Source organism: Bombus vosnesenskii, unplaced genomic scaffold (genome assembly GCF_011952255.1).
Source record: "Bombus vosnesenskii isolate JDL3184/JDL3185 unplaced genomic scaffold, Bvos_JDL3184-5_v1.1 scf7180000013352, whole genome shotgun sequence".
Taxonomy (NCBI): Eukaryota; Metazoa; Arthropoda; class Insecta; order Hymenoptera; family Apidae; genus Bombus; species Bombus vosnesenskii.
The window spans coordinates 1,169,612-1,189,906 of NW_022882988.1; the positions used below are offsets into that span (position 1 = coordinate 1,169,612).

At 43.0% G+C, this 20,295-nt stretch overlaps 1 protein-coding gene across 7 annotated transcripts in view; it reads left to right on the forward strand.

Annotated features, from left to right (window-relative positions):
• LOC117236832 (protein dead ringer) overlaps positions 1-20,295 on the forward strand; it is a 136,483-nt gene that overhangs the window by 14,232 nt on the left and 101,956 nt on the right. The window contains exon 1 of one of the 7 annotated variants that reach the window (XM_033500149.1): positions 8,598-8,792. The exons of the other annotated variants lie outside the window; for them this stretch is intronic. The gene's annotated coding sequence lies outside the window, so the exon portion shown is untranslated. Of the gene's footprint in view, positions 1-8,597; positions 8,793-20,295 lie in introns of those variants that run through there. 7 annotated transcript variants of the gene reach the window in all.

Here is a 20,295-nt window from a genome sequence, read left to right on the forward strand (position 1 = left end):
CTTGTTACACTCTTTTCGTTTCGATTCGACTTTCATCGGACGTAACAGTTGGCGAGCAAATTTTTTTAACGCAACTAACGGAGCAATAACGTTTTCGCGTTAATTCTCTGCCTTATTTATAGAAAATCCTTGAAGGCTGTCGTGGCGATAACGTGGCTGGATTTTACTTGGTAATTTTTCACGCGCGTCAGTGAAAATCACGTAGCCGACTATTTTTCTTTTTCTCCTTCTTCTTCTCTTTTTTTTCCTTTTTTCTTTTTCGTTCGCCGCATGGTCGGTTGGGTCGAGCAACAATTCCAACAATCGTAGAACGGTATACACGCGGTCGCATTGTACGGGTAGTCGCCGTTTGTTCGTTTGCGGCAGCGATTGCATTCTGCCAGCCGAGGCATCATTGTCGCCCGCGGAATACAATTAGCAGTAAATTAGCATACGCCATCGGGGCCGATAATAAAATCCTGCATATTATAACGATTGCATCGGATCTCACAATGCCGTTGTCGACCACAAATTATTAATTTAATGGCTGAGAGCCGGCTTGTGCTACTCGAACGCGGAGTGAGGGAATTACGACTCGGGAAACACGCCGTCATCCGATGGAAATTCTCTCGTGTGCCACGCGGCGAAACAATGCAAGTAAAAAGAAAACAGCCGTCCGCGTGACAACTTTAACATTGTAACAATTGCGCTGCAATCTTCGTTCGACCGGTTCTTCTTTGAAATCGCACGCGTTTCCGGACATTTGCATAAACTCGAGTGAGAGAGATGACGTTTCTCGTTAAAGACACACCTGTTGTGCGCTACTCTCTCGTAGATAGATAACGTCTGCTTGCGTGAAATATTCCAACGGAATAGAAACTTCAATTTTCTCCACGAAGATAATCAGGGTTAAGCCGGGGAAAGTTACCAGACGCCAAATGGGACTGAAACCACCGTTCGTGGAAGGGTAATGGTGTTTTAATAAGAATGTTGGGGGTCGTAGAAAGGATCCACGCTGGTCTCTACGTTACAAAAAGGGAAGATAAACACGTAAAGATGTAGAGGGGTGGTGGATGTTTCCGAACGAAAGAGAAGAGAGGGAGATATTTCGGAGGTTACGCTTGGGGCCCGTGTCGCGCCATCAAACTTCGAAACGGAGGTTCGTCTCTTGACGTCTGGCGCGAGTTGCATTCGCTCGTAAAGGCGTCTCGTAACTCGAGGCGTTATAGACATCGTCGGGGGTATATAAACGTCTCATCCTATGTACTTACTGACCGTTCTCTTTCTCTTTCTCTCTCTGTCTCTTTCTTTCTTTCTCGACCGGTGCACGTTGCTTATATACCATCTTCGTATGGTACATACCACCGATACACAGACCGGGGCACGTCCTCGCGTTGAATACGCGAACGCGCTATCCGCAGAATGCACATAACGGGCTCATAACTCGGAAGACACTTCTTTGTAGTGGCGTGCCACTCACGTATACCGTATCGACATTATCAACGGATAGCCGGGACACGTCGGCCGCTTCTTACGCGGTCGAAACGTCGTATTACGGAATGCAGCTGTATAACGTATATATGTACTTGGTAGCGCGAAAAACGTTACGGCTATCGCGAGCTTGGAAACTACTCGGGGCAGTAATGGCGCGCCGCGTAATTGCCAGGGATTTAGTTGCGAGAGGGTTAAACGCCGCGAGTTGTTGAGATGTCTTCGAAACCACGCGAACCTGCCGCTCGCTGAATTACGAATATTATCGGCCGCAGGATTTCATGGATCTCTGCCGTTTTTACTAAGCTGTTTTATCGTCGTTACGAATATCGATGTTGCATGGATAGACAGTCACGTTTGCAAGAAGGGCAACTAGGTAGCTGCGATGCATTTCACCTTGAACGATGTTTCGTTCGCGTGCAGCTTTGATGCTGCTGTTGCAGGAACACCAGAGGGCTTATTTTTCTGCGAACGCTAGTTCCTCGTTTTTTTTAATTCATCCGTGTTGCTTGCAGATTCGTTTGGTAGGTTTTCCTTATGGGAATAATACTTTGATATTGCCGAGTGTAATTTTTCCTGGATCGTTACGAAGGTTGTTGGAAGGTTTGCAGCGTAGGATCGAACCTAGTCGAAATACCACGAGGGAAATAAAGGATCTAGACGATCAAGGAGAACGGTAGAGACGGATGAGAGGGCTGGGTAGGAAGAGCCGGCAAATGACTGCGAATATATCGCCGGAGCGTTTCGCATCGTGCTGCCCCGAGGATACGCGGCAGTTGAGTATTCGTTCTACAGACAACGTTAAGGATTTCAAAGCGATCGAATGCATTCGTAATTGCTCTTTCTATCTTAAAGCCATTCCTTTCCTTCCGTTTTTGTTTGCTCTCGGAAGCGTGAAAAATCAGGTTCAACGATAGTAACGTGCCTGGACGTTAAATAGCTGCCGAAGAACGCCGGTGTGTTATTAAACAATTGCGTTGGAATCGCTGAACATGGCCCAAGTTAGATTCGATACCGGCGTAAATAATATAAATCTTCGTGACCGTTCTCTCCTCCGCCGTATCATCATTCTCGGAAGTAAAGTGCAATCTTGGAAACATCTTGTAATATATTTTAACCCGGAGGGCGTTCATCCCAACGCTGCATTTCGCTCTGGTCTCGCTATACGCGAACAGGCACCGTTCACGCGGCCCGATACGGGAGTTCCGTGACTCACGAGGCTGGTTTCACTGGAAGCTAGCGCGAGAGATATCCAAGATGGAACTCTGACTCGTGGTGGAATGAAAAGAGGCAAGATTGGAAGGGAATCTCGGAGCAAGAAGGGACAGGAGTGAGCGAGATCGTTTTGAATATACCGCTCGGGGGCTGTCGAATCGCGCCGCCCTGTCGACTGCAGACCGAATCCGTTGCACGCCGGCAGGATTCAAGATTCGAGCGCGGATTGGAGGAATCCACTCCTCCGGTCTGATTCTCCACGCTCGCTTCTCCAGCTTCGTGTCCTCTTTCCTTCTCCTGCCGTCTTTCCCAGAAGCAGGACATCCAGCCAACAGGAACAAAAGTTCGCCCCGTAAAAGATCGGCGTAATCGTTATAATTAGAGATCGTAAAGCGTCGAAGAGGGCCGCTCGCGTTTCGATGAGAAAGCAGGAGGGAGGAAGAGAAAGAGAAAGAGCGAGAGAGAAAATGAAGCGGTAAGTAAAAGAGTAAAGGAGAAAGACGGAGAACGTTGCAACGCGCCACTCCGAAGAAACTTTGTTCAAACTTCGATAACTATAATTTCGATACGATACCGAGCAGACACTCTCAAAGTAAATTCAAAGCCGATCGTCGAGATTTTAGAGTGGACGAAACGAGCGAAGGTATCTTGGCTACCTCGTCGTCTAACGATACAACTTTTCGTCCGAGATCCAGTCCGCACCCCGGGACACCTGTGCAGAAAGTATATAAGGTCTATAACCACAAGCGTTTAATGTACGCTCGCAGACAACGCGGGACTACACGAATTTTATAGGCTGTTCAGGGTTTCGGCTTAATAGCCGAATTCCACGTGCACACACGGCCACTCGTCAGCCACGCCGTTTCTGCAGCGGAAATTGTAAGCGCTCCTATGGCATCGTCCCACGATTTTTAACCCTCTATTGTTTCTTCGTAGTTTTCTTTCTGCCTTACTTCTTAACTTTCTTCGTAGTTTTCTTCATAGCCCTCTTCATAGCCTTACTCGTAATTTTCCTTCTAAGTTTCGTCGTATTTTTCTTCATATTTTTCTTTACAGTCTTAACTATTTCAATTGCATCACCGTTTCTTTTTACCTTCGTGACTTTTTGTAAATGCACGTAATAATTTAACATGTTGACATCGATAAAAGTTATATGAAACAGAATGACACACCTGACTATATTGCATCGTAGAAGCAATAAAACCGAATACAAATATTCATATGTCCGTCAGCCAATGGCACGGTTGTTTCGGAGCAGATGCTTCTGTCTAACTATCCGAACAGCTCCGCGTGGAATCAAGGAAAAGAGAGAGGAACGGAGAAAATCGTCGATCCTGCATCGGAACGTGAAAGTTTTTCGACCATCGTGAAACAGACCGAACAGCTTTAAAGGCGCAATTTGTCTAAAGGAAAGCCGACAATTAATATAATTACGCGTTCAATAAGAATTACCATACGCCTAGAAGGGTGGCCGCGTAGTCCAGCTGCGCGTTTTTTCTTAGCCTCTTCACGATCGTGATTTTTTGCGATCCCGGTTAGACCGTAAACCAAGAGAAAAGAATCCACCGGCTTGTCGAAAGACGCGAACGAAGGGATGGTCTTCATCTTGTAGAGCATAGTCGTGTCGTTCCTGCTTGCTTCGGTATTATTTTCTGACAGGACGTCTCGCGTCTTAGTGTTCGCAAGTAGTACCTGCCACCGTGGGTCGATCGTTCAGCGTAATGTATTGCTAAATTTACGATAGTAGATTCTCTGGGCGGCGGATATGAAAATTTGTGGCCTATCGCGTTCAGCGGCGCGCATCGCGTTGCAATCGTTAGTCGGGCTGAGCTCGTATAAAGCTGCATATCAGCTTAAGGGGTAAAGCTAACTCGATTAGTCGCATTATTGGTATCGGATAATATGCAGCGCAGGGGTTCCTGCGCTACCGGGGCATATTAGTAACAGAATCCGTACAACGCTGCCTCGTTTGATATTACCTACCTTACCGCGAGCAAGACGGGTGCGTTGCGTTTTCTTACCGAGCACACGATCGACCGCCCTACCGTCTCGTATAAGTACTTACTCTTATACACTAGTGCACAAAAGTATCCCGGAAACATCGATCGACTCGTAACAACAGTATTGTGAACTTTGCCAAAGCGTACGATTGTGTCAGGAATTAGTTGTTAGAAGCAACACGTACTACCCTCTTATGGGATCGTCAAGTTATAAATCTAAATTATCTGTACAAAAATATAGCGATAATGTATTTTATTATTTCTTGTATGTACTACTATGTATACACATTTGTCTATATATATTCGCGATTTAATGGCAAAATTATAGATAAAATGATGTTGTAATCGATATATCTTTTACAAGCGTATCTTCGTCGTTTGATTTTCCATACATCTAACGAGATTTTTGCGTGTAAATCTTATTTGTATCTTGCGTGAATCGGAAACTTCAGAATGGCTATATACGCACGAGATGCAATGTCTCGTTACTGCGTCTCTTAATAAGAAAGTAATTTAAATTCTTCTGTACCCATAAAAATGTAGTAATTATTGTTTCGAATGATTAATTCATCGTACAATTTGTACACTTCAGTCAAATTTAAATACTGTCCCTACAAATCCATCGAAGTAAGTTTCTGGATACTTATGAATGGTAGTGTACCTACATCCACGAGTCTCGTACACGTACGCGTCTATACGTATACCTCGTAAATCGAACGTTTACGCCCGGAGAAACGTATTGCCGCCATCGAGACGTCTCGGAAAAAATATCATCCTTGTAAACTGTTCTCGTCGTGGCTTTTATTCGCCGCTCCGATGCCTGACAAATTTCTACCATTAAGACCGTCCCACCTACTCGGTCGGTCGGCGATTTTTATTTGTTCGGCCGTGCTCTTAAAATATTCCTAGCTTAAGAGAATTAAACGTTACAACGGCGGACGGTGGACGAGATATCTATCGAGAAACGGACAGAGAGAGAGAGAGAGAGAGATTTCTTCTTAAAAATAGAATCTTTCCTCGAGATCATCGAAGAAGACGAAACACCACGTGTGGCTGCACCCCGGGGACAGGATCAACTTCGAAATGGTTTATTTCCGGCGGATGTGGGAATAGGGACGCCTCCCTACGCCTTCTTCTTCTTCGATTTCTTAAACTTTCGTAGTCATCGATGAATTTCAAGAGTTCGATAATCGTTCCTTTCGTTGAATTCGAGGGTGCGTGTATTTCGCACGTACGTGGTTATATCGGGGAAAAAGGTGTTCCTTTATGTTGGCTATCGTCGTGGTCCGGAACGAGCAAGAAGGATGTTGTACTCAAGAGGGCACACGCAAACGATCTGCACGCAGTCAGCTGAAGGTGTGTACAGTGGTTCATGAGAGTATTTGAACACTGATCGCTAAACTGCAAATGCAATTCGATACGTTCATAAGCATAATTGGAGAAATGAAATCTAAAAAGAAATTTGTTCCGTTTATTAAAATCTGTGCTAAACATTTTGTAATTTCTTGTAATTTCACGATAGACAGGTTCAATGAAATTTCGAAACGTTTCGTATAATACACATAGCTAATACGTTCATAAAAGATGGCTACAAGTGTTCGAATACTTTCGCGAGCCACAGTATATACAGCGAGGTCGCGTGCTGACACCGACAACTTCCCTAACGCGCAGACCTTAAGTCTGTGGCGAGAAGCCCCGTGTTTACGGTATCCCGTTTCTTTCTCGTTTACCGTCTTCGCGCCCTATACGCGAATTTGTTGTGCGCGCCGCGTCACCACCCATCAACCAATTCCTCGTTTGCTTCTACTCTAGCATCTTCATCTTCATCTTCATCCTTATCGGCCAGGCAATCGCGATCACAACCAATTCGCTCGAACTTCCAACGGATAGACTTCGTTAATTTACTCTCGTTACTTTCGTGATTTATCTCGCGTTCGTCGTAACCGATGTTTGCAAGGTTCGAGCGTATTCGTCGTGTTTGATCAGTCTCGAAGAAAGGGAACTGGGTTTACGAACGATGGCTAATTGCTCTTTATACGCTACCTCGTGATTTTATGGCAGAGCAGCACACAATCGAAAAGAGCGTGGAAACTGAGCGGTTCGCTCGAGGTTCCACCTTGTTTACCTACAAATTTGTTTCGCTGGCTCGGCGACCAATTTTCAAAGAGAACCGCACGCACGTGTATGCACGCTCCTGGCACGAGTCTCGAGAGAATAAGCTTCAGTTGTTCCACGAATACCTTCTAGTATGATAGAATATTAATTGAATTCGGTAATGAAAAGCAACTTTAGCTTCGTTAGTACGTGACGAGTCAGGATTTGTCTGGTTTCGTTTGGTTTCTTCTTGGTTCGAGGGGAACTTTGGCTCGAGAGATATTCTACGATACACAATTAGCAGGAATACGCAAATAGCGAACTTTTTATTTCCATGAAATCCATAACCAGAAGACGGTAGCTGTGTACATTCGCGCCATTCGATACAAAACGGAACGTCGAGGAAACGGGTTTTCTCAAATTTCGTTTGAGAGAAGAACGGCTCAGATGACCGACACAACCATGCTGTGATCGTGAAATGTGTGTTATCGCAGAAGCAGAGGCAGTCCAGGCTAACGTATTTCAAAACCGTCACGAGCAAAAATGTATGTCACGTGTTCACCAGAATATTTCCTACTAATGCAAAGGACATTTGTTAGTTAATATCGTGTACGTCCAATAAATCGTCCATTAAATTACCACGTTTCTCGTAGTCTCTCTAAAGAGAAATCGAATAATTCCAAAACTAATTCTTTCGTTAGATGAAGATCGATCTTGTATCGGTAAGCTTATTAACATGTGCTTTTTAATGCGTGAAAAGGCAACGGAGAAAGCTATTCAAGAAATCATTTTACAGTTGGCTTCGTTCTTAGTAGGTCAGTTATAACGCAGAATTTATACCATTACCACGATCGAATTGCCATTGATAGTGGAAAAAGGAAGAACAAAAATATATCGATATTCTATTTGACGAGAATGTTAAATAGGACGTATAAACCTTGTTTTATTTCATACGATCGTACTAGTAACAAATTGAAGTACTGTCGAACGATAACCTGTTCCATATTTCAAAGAAATATCGCTTAAATCCGAGGTCGCTGGACTCGATTATACTCTTGGAATACTTCCATCGTTAAAGTAGGAACGGCCAGAGCGCATCTGTCTACGTAAATATGGTTACGCGATGCTGTTTGACATAGCAACGTCAACAACACCCTGGAAGCTTTTACAGGCCAATATGTCACCTCCCTCTCGCTTTCTCACGTATCTCGTCGCGCTGAACGAAACAGAGTTTACGGACTCGCAGCGACCGCGCACTTTATTATAAACACACCTTTACGCGGTCGCCACTTCTCTAAGCCGCCTTTAAGCTTCGTAGACTGGTGGGACCACCTCGGTAGCAGTTCCACAACATCGATTCAACGCGTTACAACGCGATTTATGCACGGTGTTGCGTTTCATTCGATTTATTCGTACTAAACCGCCCGCGAAACTACTTCTTAGCAGGATCGTATACTTTCTGCGTGTGGACGCGTCAAACATACAAATTTAATCGTTTGCATTCGATAGAGAATAAAATTCGATACTTGAGACATCGAGAGGAGAATCGAATTTACATTAATTCTTAAGATCGAGCATCGTAATCTTAAATTATAATCGAGAATCGTATAATCTTAAATTATAATTAAGAATCGTATAATCTTAAATTATAATCAAGAAAAATGAAACGAAATTGAGCGTCATGCCCGGTTTGACGTACGACCACAAAAAGTTAATAGATCGAAGATGCTGCAAATTCAATAACTCGCCGATCCAGTTCAATGGAATATCGAAGTTCTATAGAAATTCATGCATTGCATGTTCCGTGTGAAGATGTTGAATCGACACAACCTTCCCGCAAAATCGATGTTACCGCGTACAATAATGTATTGGCAATAATTTCTCGGAGGCATATTTGATATTCAAGCTGCGATGAATATTCTCTCACGGAATAAACGGAAGGTTAAAGAAGCATATAAAGTTATTCCACGAATTTGATCGGGACATTGCGTGACTGCAGATGTTCCTGAAAAGGTTGGTATAGTAGGCAGTATATAATAAGCCGTACACGAGGATCATCTTTGATCTCGTGTTTAGGTTATAGCGTCCTCGATAATTGGATTAATTAGCGCTTTTTGTCGAGGCAATCCCTGTAATCTATCGAAGAGGTTCTTCTCGAAACGACTCGCCTTCGAAGGGATCAAACTGGTATCGAGTATCGATTCACGTGGGAAGTTGCCCTTTTTGCATCGAAACGTACGAACCAAGAATTTCCTCGCGAAAATTATAATATTGTTTAATTATTTATCGACCGATCGACATATATGACAGCACATTATGGCTGTTTCTCATTAGCAGATTATCTATTAAGCTTTGCATATGTCTGAATGTTTCAAGGTTTTTCATACTAAAACCGACTCTAAAAGACTCTATATATTATCATATATATTCTATAGAACATAGGAGAGATAAGATTATTATTTCAAAATACTTGTTTTGTAAGAGTAAAATTAAATGTACGCGTAGAAAATAGTAATCTTGGTTGAGAGAAGATGAAACGCAGAAACGATTAGACGGGAAAAATTAGTATGCTAATGGCTTTTTATCTGGATATATTTAATAGACGTTTAAGGAATAGGGGAATTTTCCACAGTTGTATAATAAAACTCTATCTATTTTGCATTCCTGAATAACTATCTTCCGACTATTCTCACGAGAACACTCTCGGGATTCGAAATTGGTTCATATTCCGGAAGCAGCCGTAGTAAGCATCTTGAGAAGAAACTATAACGCGAGTGCTAGTTGTACAAGGTACTCGTACACCCACCCTCGAGTTCAGCGTTCAATTGCAGAAATAGATCGTAAAATATTTTCCAAACCGATAATCGCTATAGTCTCTCAGATGAATGAACATCTTTGGTCGATATCCCGAACAGTGGTGGATAATCAGTACGAGAATGCAAGGCGAAATTTCGTCCGCTCGAGTAGACGTTTTTCGCCTCCCCCAGAAGCCGGAGAATGATTTTCTTCCAACTTCGTACGCAATCCCATATATGCGAGCGACGATTGTATTATCCCAGTAGTTAATGCTATTTCGCGAGGTGAGTTTGACGAGTTTACGACGCGATTCTACGAGGGTACAAAACGGATGGACGAACGGTTCGCGACCGACCGTCCCGTCGCCCTCTCGCAGCTCCGCCATTCTTGATTTATGCTCGACGTTACCTTTGCCAACGGATTTACATCCTGATATTTATTATTCGCAATATTATCGCGCGCGCCTTTATTGCGTTAGTCGAAAAGCTTCGAACGCCAACTTTGCCGTCCGAGAACAGCTCCTCCCAGCCTTCTTTTTCTCCCCTTTCGTTCAACTGTGTGTCTCGCGTTAGCGATGCCTGCGGCCGTGTCACGTTCGATGCGATCTTTCGAAACGCGTATCACCTTTTATCTTTAGCCTCGTCTTAAATGGCACATCGGTCTCGCAAAAATCACGATCACTCTCTAACCAGCGAGAAACGATAGCTTCCAGTTATACACCCTCGTATTTCGCACGCCATCGTCAACGACATTAGCCTGACACAACCGATCCTATGGTGCGAATTTCTTCCTTTCACTGCGTTCGGGCTTCGTACGTTCAACGGTTTTTTCCTTTTTGGACGTTGGATACTTGGCAGATCGAAGATCACATCGATGCAAGCCAATGGTCTATGAGTTTCAATTTAGTCACGTATTTTAACTTTTCGAAGTATCGTTCCTTTGGTTCGATGATTAATTAAATTAAAAGCTTACTTTTTCCTACGATAGGTTTTCATGACTTAAGGGAGAGGATCAATTTTCTACGATAATAAATGGAAAACGCTATTCCATGGTAATTAGTAGCGGATCGATGTACACTATGATTTTCAATCCGCTTGTCAAAGTTGCGAATTAAGAAGGGAAATAATTTCAAACAACCCTTACGCACAGCTTCATATGCTGTAATCTGAAGACATCCTTTACATCGATATAATAAACGTAGTTAGCCTAGGTGAAGCTCGAGGCGTTTTCACTGAAAATTCTTTGGTATCAGAGCCTGCCTTCCGCGAAGGAAGGCCAGACCCGTGCGAAATAGTTGTTTTGTCGAAGCTCGTGTATCATTAAATTAACGTTAAATGAACGGTTACGCGGAGGCGTAATTTCGACCGGGCTGAAGTTCCGTGTATATCCGAGCAACCGGTAAGCCTGGACCGATTATTCATTCAAGCAGCCAAAAGAGCCACTGTCGGCTCCCGTTCCTTCCAACGGACACGCGATCGCCTATCGTCATCGTCGCGTCGATCCTCCTTTTGCTTCCCAGTGACCTTGCATCACGCTAACCACCTCGTACCTTGATCTTTCTGCTGTCTTTCGATCCAGTGCAAGTGTCTAGTCACCCTGTTATCGAAGATATAGCATTGCCATTGATCATTTTCACGCAAACCTATCCGATTAATGGATATTAATTACTTGACACATACGTAAGCTTGTGACATATTTTTTAAAATATTGTAGCTTCCCATCTTTATGGATTCAATCTATAGCTATGTCTCATAAAAGATATCATATGCCTACCGAGTATGTCAATAAGAATTTAGGGGAAAAGTCCAAATATTCTATTAATTCTTCCTAGTGAAATTAAATATCTTTTATATAAGATTCGTTCGAATTTTCGGCAATGCGGTTAGAGAAATAATAGTTTTGAACCAAGCACATCAGAAATGAAGATAATTAACCCGATACTAGGCGAAAGGCTTAAATAACTCCTATAAAACGATTGATTACCTGTTGGTAGATTCGTCGATGATTCTACATAAAAATTATAGAAATTATAGAAAAGTACAAATTAGAAGATTATGAGAATATCATAACGATGGACCCATTCTATTGCGGAAGCTGTACACTCGTTAAATTTATTACCAGCAGAAGACTTGTGCAATTTCCGTGAACGATCGTGAGATACGCGTTTCAATCGGTCGTAAATAACGCGTGCATTCTGCCTGAAAATGTGTTTTCGTTCCAAATCGTCGATCGCAGTCCAAGAAAATTGAAGGTGGTGAACATCTATTAAAATACATCTGTCGCTGAATCGACCGATAAACGTTAACGACACGGAAGCCACTCGCTCTTCCGGAATCGTATTGAAATTGAAAGTTGACCGCACCGGCTAATTTGCAATCTTTTCTACAAAATTACGAGCCTTGCCGTGTTCTTTAGAGGCAGCTATGTCAAATTGAAGCGAACGTAGAACGATTTCGAAGCACTTGGTAGTAGATAAGCAAATGAGTAGGCACGCGCTTCTGTTCTAACGCTACCACGCTCCAAGGTCAAGGCTGTTTCTTTCCAAGAGCATCTGGTATAATCTCGTGCTGCGGTTCTTCTCGAAAAACTCATAGGATGACTGCGTTGGGTATGTTTGGAGATACAGTCCCGGCGATAAATAAACTCTCGATGCGTTCGTAGTCATCGACTCGAATCGAAGGTGGAGAAAAACTTGGAGAAACAGAAGAACTTAGTGTTATTTCAGCCATCTAAGCTTCTACAGATTAAAATTCAATCTTGAATTTTGTATAGAATAATCAAGCTTGTCGTATATTAAAAAGACACTATTCACTTCTAGTATAACGAGAAAAGTATAGGAGGACGTCGTGTTTTATTTCGGCAAGAACAAATTCGTAAAACAGAGAAATGATTTGGATCTTGTATTGAGATTATTTGAGTCAGCAAGTAGGCAATATATAAGAGTTAGTAATAAAATAAACAATAAAATAACTTGTAGAAAATCACATACACGCGCTACTGATTTATGATAATTACAATCACGAATACTAGCATCGGTTGAATAAACTTTTTACCCTTTGGATACAAGTTATACCTATCTTTGTTAGAGAATTATGGCTGTCAATGTACAATGCACAATGTACATGATATATTTCATCGTTTATTACGTCTAACCAACAACGAATCGAATAGCCTATTTTCAAACGTAGGTCTCGTAAAAATTCTTCATAACCGAGTTTAATGATTAACCAAATCCAAATATTACACCGACTCAAATAACTCTACATTATCGTCCAGTTACGAATTGAAAATCTAGTTAAGCGGCCGGCTAGTAATCTCGCGACTGCCTCCGAAAATGTTTTCCGGTGACTCGAGTGGAAAATGTTGCCTGTCGACGATGTTCTTCTTATCGGAGAATGTGTCTCAGATAACCGGAAAAAATTACAGCGGGAACACTTAAGAAATGGACAGCCGGTCTTACGTATCTCTTTCTTTCCTCGTGGACTTTCGGTTTCTACTCTTGAAAGCGTAATCGAGAGAATTCAACGTGCGTCTTCTTTTTCTTCGTTCAAGGTCTCGTATCAAAGAACACGCGTTAAAGTTGTTGCAGAGATTTAATAAATTGTTTAATAAAATGATCCCTTGTCAAGCGCCAGGCCCTGATTTCCACGTTGAATTCGAGAGCAAGAGCATGGATATAGGCCTCGTGGGTGTTCGTTAAAAATTCCTCCGATATCCGATGTCGTTGGCATTATTTCAGAACGTTCGTCGTCCTGGTCGTCTTGGGGTCGCCACGGCAATCGATCTTACTTTCCGCCCGACAGCATTTTTATTTTATTTTCGTGCCGATGATAAATGCGCAGATTACGCGCTCGCCCTGGCCACGATGGTGTATCACTGTTAAATAGCTCTTCGCCTTGTGTTTTATTTTCTTAGCCGCTATATGGTTGTTACGGGCGAGATGTTACACGCGTATTTACACGCTGTTTTCGGCTAGAAACGAGCTTCGTAAAACAATACGTGGCGGTACGTTGCAAGAACGCACACCTATATTAAATATTTGCCACTATTACGATAGAGAAGATTGTGCGCGGTGAAAATCGGTTGGACCGTATTCGGCAAAGCGTCGAAAACAATGGACAAGTCCAACACACTGTAGGTTGAGTGTAAGCTCGTCGAGTTCCTCGAATAGTTTTCCATAAATTCGTTCTATTCTCGCGGGCGGCGACCGACGAGTCCACAGGCATCTCGGTTATTCTAGGTTATGGTCTAAGACAGACGGTTTCGCGGAAGGAAAATCGGGGATTAGGACGGAGAAGACATGGGGGAAAGGAACGATGAGCGAGAAAGCCGATCATGTGGTCGACAGATGGTGACCTCCCGGTTCGTTGACAATAGATTTTCGAAATTTTCCCTACATTCGAAACCAAGGACAGTTTCTCGGAGTGCTTGTTTTGCCGCCTTAACGAATTCCTCTTTAATTACGCCTTAACGTTTTTTTTTCAAAGGAATCCTTCCGTCCTTTATTTTTTATATTTATAAATCGCGTTTTTCAGTGTGTCGTATAGTGATCGTAAATACTCGACGTTGCTCAGCAATATCAAATAAAAATTCTATTAGTAGATAAAAAAATGGTTGCTAATATTAATTTCTTTTTCGTATTCCTTCCTTCTTTTTGTTATGGTCCCTGATTTAATGTTCAAAATGGGCTACTTTATTCGTCTAGAAATAATAAATAATATTTGAAAATGTACAAATCTGTTTGCCTTCGATCCCATAATCTCCTGTCGGAAATATCTTTTTTCTTCGTGCATTCCGAGATAAAACGTAAAATTCACGATGTCTTTGTGAAATATCTCGAGTATGGTTTTCCTGTCGCCATCGTAATCGGCAATTCGTGATATATGCGAACGACGTTGGGTCAGATAAGACAAGGGTGGCCAGAACTGGATAGAACGTTCGTTTCGTTCTAATGGACATTCCGTGCGTGCCCTTGGGAATCTTATTTTCTATCCCTGTCACTTCTACCAAACCTAAGCGAAGGCACGTTCATCGCTAAAGCAAACAACCCAGCAATCGCGATTTCTCGATAAACTGAGGAAATATCTATGGAAAATATCGGTATTGCCGGAACGGAGAGTCAATTGACTGTGAGTCAGCGGTTGAGCATACTTCCTAAAGAAACTGTTGGTCAGAGCGCAATTAGTCCTTCAGGTAGCCAAGGGTCCCGAAAATTCTCCAGAAAGAATCTCAAGGTCTGCGAGAATGAAAACGTTTCGGGTATGGTCACTGAAAAGTAAAACCGACGCCAAGGTTCACATGGTTCCTTTTTCGGTACCGTTTCGTCGGTAGAATATACACGTAAAGGATAGCTCCGTACTTGTGTTTAAATTCGTACTGGAATTCAAGGTGGTCAAACTTGTAAGTTTTCTATGTCGTTGGTCGTCTAGCTGGATGAGTTAATGGACCGTAAAATCGCATCGTGGTCTGTCGCTTTTCTTTGCGTTTGTTCAGTGCCATCCCTTAGGCGCACGTGGTCTAGTCAAGTCTGTTCCTGTTCGTGCATTTCAAATCATCGCCAATAATTTCTGAAAGTTCAGTCACATACGAACGAACGATCTTCGGGTTCTTAGGAGACGTTATAAATAAAGCTCGGATTCACAAGTAACGGACTCGAGAGGATGATAATATCCAATAAATTAATTGGAAATTCGAATTCGTCACTGTCGAGGTGAGATGCGCGTACCAAATAACATTCGACGTGGAACGATGCTAAATATCCGAGAGACCAGCGTTTCGCGAACGCTATTTATCGAGTCTGGTCGGCGCGGCGGCTCTCTCCGAAAAGATCGAAGACGCGTGGGAGGCTCTCGCGTCGCTCGATCTCTTGTTGTTGTGCACGCACGAGAAATCGGATCGAGAGATGGTGATACAGAAATACCGAATAGTTGTCTAAAAGTGTGTGACGGACGGACAGCTGGCCGTCATTAAAACCCCATTAGCAAGGAGCTCCCCTCTGGACCACGTAACGCAGCCCCCAAGTTCTAACAATATCTTCCACGACGCTCCGCCACCACCCACGCTATTAATATTGCTCTATACCCTCCCCCTTTGGCGGCCAACGCGGCACACCCGCCCCCTCGAACTCTGCCCCGACTCAGCTTTAACCCTCTCTCCTCTACCGCGGAATTCGCATCAACTCTCAGCTCTTGGATTTAGATGACAATTATTACTCCCTAGCAGTCTCTACCTTAACCTTCTCCGCGTATGTCATCCTTAATGCTCGGATGTTTCTCGCTGTGGCAACGATTTACTCGAGCTACGAGAGTTACAATTATTTTAAGATCGTTTACCTGCCGGTGGCGACTCGCTCGAAATATTTGATTCGTTAAAAGGCAATCGCGATTTCTTGTAAACGTTTCGACGACTAGATTTTAGATGTCGTTCCTTCGTTCTCTCTGTAAATCATCACGGCGCATTTACATACGACCGTGATACGAAAATAAATCTTACGCGGTATCGTGGGTCAGTCTGGTAGAAATTCCGCGCGAAATAAAGACGCTTCTTATTCGACGACCCTGATCGATCAATCTACTTCTTTCAGCACCTTGGCTGACGAAAAAAAATAAAAGACCAACGTCCGCCGGCTCGACTGTGCGACTCGCTATCCGTCAAAGCGTGGTTCGCCGGAAGCCGGGGATATGTGGGTCAAGTTCGAAATAACTATACGGCACCAGAAGCCTCTTCTCTATGCGCCCCGTTTGTCGTGCTATCCGTGTTTACTTTGACCAAGTACATACGCCGGTATTTCACGCCAATTTTCACGTTTCATGGACCCAAAAGCGTGTGAATTTTTCCGCGGCTAACATGCTGCTTCGTCGAATTCAATCAAATTAACTAAAATTTTCCTCCAATAAATGGAGTTTCGCATTACGCTGTTGGCCATGTGTATTAAGATTATTCGTTACATTTGCTGAAAAACTCGAGCAAATTTTCCTTTGTTTAATACTTTACATCGGAAGACGTATGAGCGAAGTAACAAATCTTACGCATTACCTATAATCATTTCTATTTCCACTTATACATATTTATCGTGGAAAATATTTCCATATAAACCCATATAAACAGAAACCTGTTCGGAAAAAATGTTACTTTTTTGTCATCGGAAGCAAAAATATAGGGGTATCCGGAATTCTTTGGAATTAAGTGATTGTTCGTAATGTATAGGGAACGATGGCGAAATAAATGGGTCTGGGATTTGACCATTCAACAAAGCTTGGACGGTACAATTCGTCGAACGGTGGTTCCTCATGCGGTGTCCAGGCTCAAAAAATGGCAAAAGGGTCGAAAAGCAGGAGAGAGAGTGGTCGTAGAGCTTTCGAACAATAAGAGGGAGATGGGACGAGTGTCGAGGACGCCCTTTCTCGCATTTGCTCGCTCCAAGACCGAAATAAACGTTTGCTCTCGACCTCTCCTGCTCGCTCCATCGACGGACTTTTGGTGGCCGTGCGTGGCGAACGGGAGGAGGGCAGAAACGAGGAAGAAAGAGAAAGAGATCGGTGCTTGCCTTCGGTCTTTGTAGCGGCAGATCAAACTCGGCGGGTCATTAATTAAATCTGGCGGAGCAGCCATCGTCCGTCCGTCTTTCCGCCGCGTCTCCGATTTACTTTACACGAAATACGCCACGGTTATAAATATGGCTCTCGCGATGGGGACCCTTTTCCCCGAACTTGATCTTGCGGACCGCCCTCGGAGTCAGGGATACGGTATAAGCTCTCCCTGACGTGCCCGCCGATCGGGACAGCTTTTCTCGCGACTCACAAAGCTCCAAACGCGACACCGTCTTTGCCCGAACAATTGGACGGACGCCCCTCTATATCCCGTTGTCCTGTCAGCTCGCTTCTTCTTTTCTGTCTTAGTTTCTTTGCTTCTCGACTTACATGCTGACAACGTGATCCCGTATCTGTGGGGAGATTTGCGCGAAAATTTGGCGGTCGGGGTAGGCGTACATTCTTAGAACGCAAGTCGAATTATTTTTATTTCGAAATATTTTTTGTTGTTCTTTTTTTGTTTCGATATAATTTTGTTGGATATCCTGTGCTCGTATCGGAAGACTCAAAAGTATCCCACTTCTTTTGGAAACCGATCTTTACTAAGAGCTTACGTGGTAATTTCATTTGTAGATAGATTTGTGCGGAGATTTGCTGATCGAAATACGCATCTATTTTTGCCATGTCGTTCAACTTCTTTCGTTCTTATCTTTTCGTCCTTCCTTGTTTAGCGTGTTTTAACGATAACGTTGAATCTCTTGTTCTGCATTCGTTCGAAAGGATTTTTTTCTTTTGAAAACACCTTCTGACAAGATTTACCTTCTGGTAGTCCAAAGGTCGATTTGTATAAAAATTCAACGATTCAAAATGTCCACTTATCATTGTCACACTGGTTAAATTTACTTTTATCTCTGTTCGTTTACTTCACGATTTCATTTACCGCGTTTCGATACGATTACGTTGAATTTCTTGTTCTGAAAGGATCGCTCCTTTTGGAAGCACCCCCTGCCAAGGGCCAGCGAGGTTGCATAAGCGTAGATTGATAAAAATAATTCCTGCCTGTCGTGAGATCTCGAATCTGGCAAACACGTGGAACCAAGATACTCGTAGAGGCCGCATAAACTGTACTCGCGGGTACTTAACGAATCTGATCATTTCGCTCCTTTCTTTCGATCATTCGTGAACGACTATTGCGCTCGAATTAACGTAACGTTGGTCCCTGTGGAAAGGTCGTCAAAAATGCGAACGTTTCAGGTACGAGGATCGCGAGCATGTTACTGGACAAGGTGTCCCGTAGGAAGCTTCACCTAAATAGACAGGTTTGATCGATGCGCCTTCCCGGCGATATTGATAAATAAAGGCGATTACAGCGATGACGATTCCGATGGTCAATGAATTTATATACCTGACAAAAGCCCTGGCTGAGCCGATAAATCAGTCCCCTCTTCCCCTTAAGTCGTTCTCTCCTTCCCGACACGATGGTGACCGGCAGGGGTAATCTCTCAATCTAAATCGATCGATCTGCCAAAACGACTCCGATTCGGAGCTGTTTATCATCGACCACTTATGAATTTGCTTCACGAACGCACGAGTACACGGGTAACTCGTTGCGTACGTACACAACGAGAAGATCTGGTGATGAAGCCGTGATCTCTACGTGGGAGCACCGCAGGGGGTCCGAACGGAACTCGTGTAGATACTTAAACTTTCGTTTTTATTGCGCGTTCGATGAACGCCGGGGCCATTCATTAAATCGTTGCACTCTTCCAACGCTTTGCTCACCTACGCGCGCCATCGTGTGTGGGTAAACGGCGCTTTGCGTAAAAGCTCTTTGAGTTATTGCATCAAACGTTTGCTCGAATCCATCCTCGTTTTATATAGCTCGTGTTTCTACGTTTCTTCCTCCTCTTGCATTTGCACGCTCGTCTTTGCATGCCGAGGAACGATACAAAAGTAATATCAATAAACGTGAGTCAAAGTTTGTACGCTTTTATACGCTCAAGATTTCCGTGATAGCCACGATTCGTTTAATTTCCCTTCTTGCTATCACGCTCATATCGCTAACAGGAAGATTGACTATTTTATGTCGATAATATTGACGAACTGTTTGAAGAAGATATTCTTTTCCCGAGAATAATCAGTGGTGCAGTTTCCTGGTTATCGAATCGAACAACCGCACGAAATTTTACTTTTCTAGCTACGATATCTTCTACGCTTAATATGTATACATATAGCAAATTATTTTTGATCGTTTAAATTGTTAATAATCACCTACGTGAACGATGATATAACAATTATTTCCATTTATTTAATTTATCGCTAGAAGAATACGGTGGAATACGTCCGTATTTCAAATCGTTTGACCATTATATTTATCGAAATGGCGTGGACATAAAATCTAGTATATACGGGACGTGCTATAAAGAATATGAGCTGTAACGAAGGTGAAAAGAGGCAAATTATTTATACGTATGTATATAAAACCCTAGTAATTAACGTTAAAATTTATTCCAACTGCTACTAAAATTCGCATAAATCTCACAATCTTGCTAAAAAAAAAAAAAAAAAAAAATCAAAAATATCGGAGTGGTCCTAATTCATCTACCAGAGATTACAGATAGCGTTCGTGAACACGTTCGTTCGGCGAAATATAAAATAATCATTGGAAACCCGTTTTCTCGTTTGGACGTTCCCGGTGTTACCGGTTTAGGAAATTAGTTTGATAACATTCCCGATAACGCGTTCCATTTCGCGCGTGTTCCAAGCCGGTCGTACTTGGCAGTTTACGCGTTTCAATTTGCCACGAGCGACGAAGACGCGTTTCCATTTTCCGTGGTAATAAAGATTTCGCAGCGTGTAGAGGGACGCGTCTCGCGATGAGGGCTCTTGCGATTACGCCGTTTCCAATTTGCGGCTGCTATTTACGATAAGAAGTTATTTATTTTATCAAATCTGTTTCTTTCCGTTCCAGAGATTTAAAGCCTTATGTTTAAAGCCTTGGACGCGTTAAAGCACAATTGTCAAAGTCGTAAAGCAAACCCGTATACCTACGATGTACAGTGGGAAAGATCGCGCGGTTTGACAGAGAACAAAAAAAAAAAAAAAAAAGAAAAAGAAAAAATGAAAAAGGGAAACTTGCTTAACGGTGCAACAGAATTTTAGTCGGAGATACAAACGTCTGGTCGTTTGAT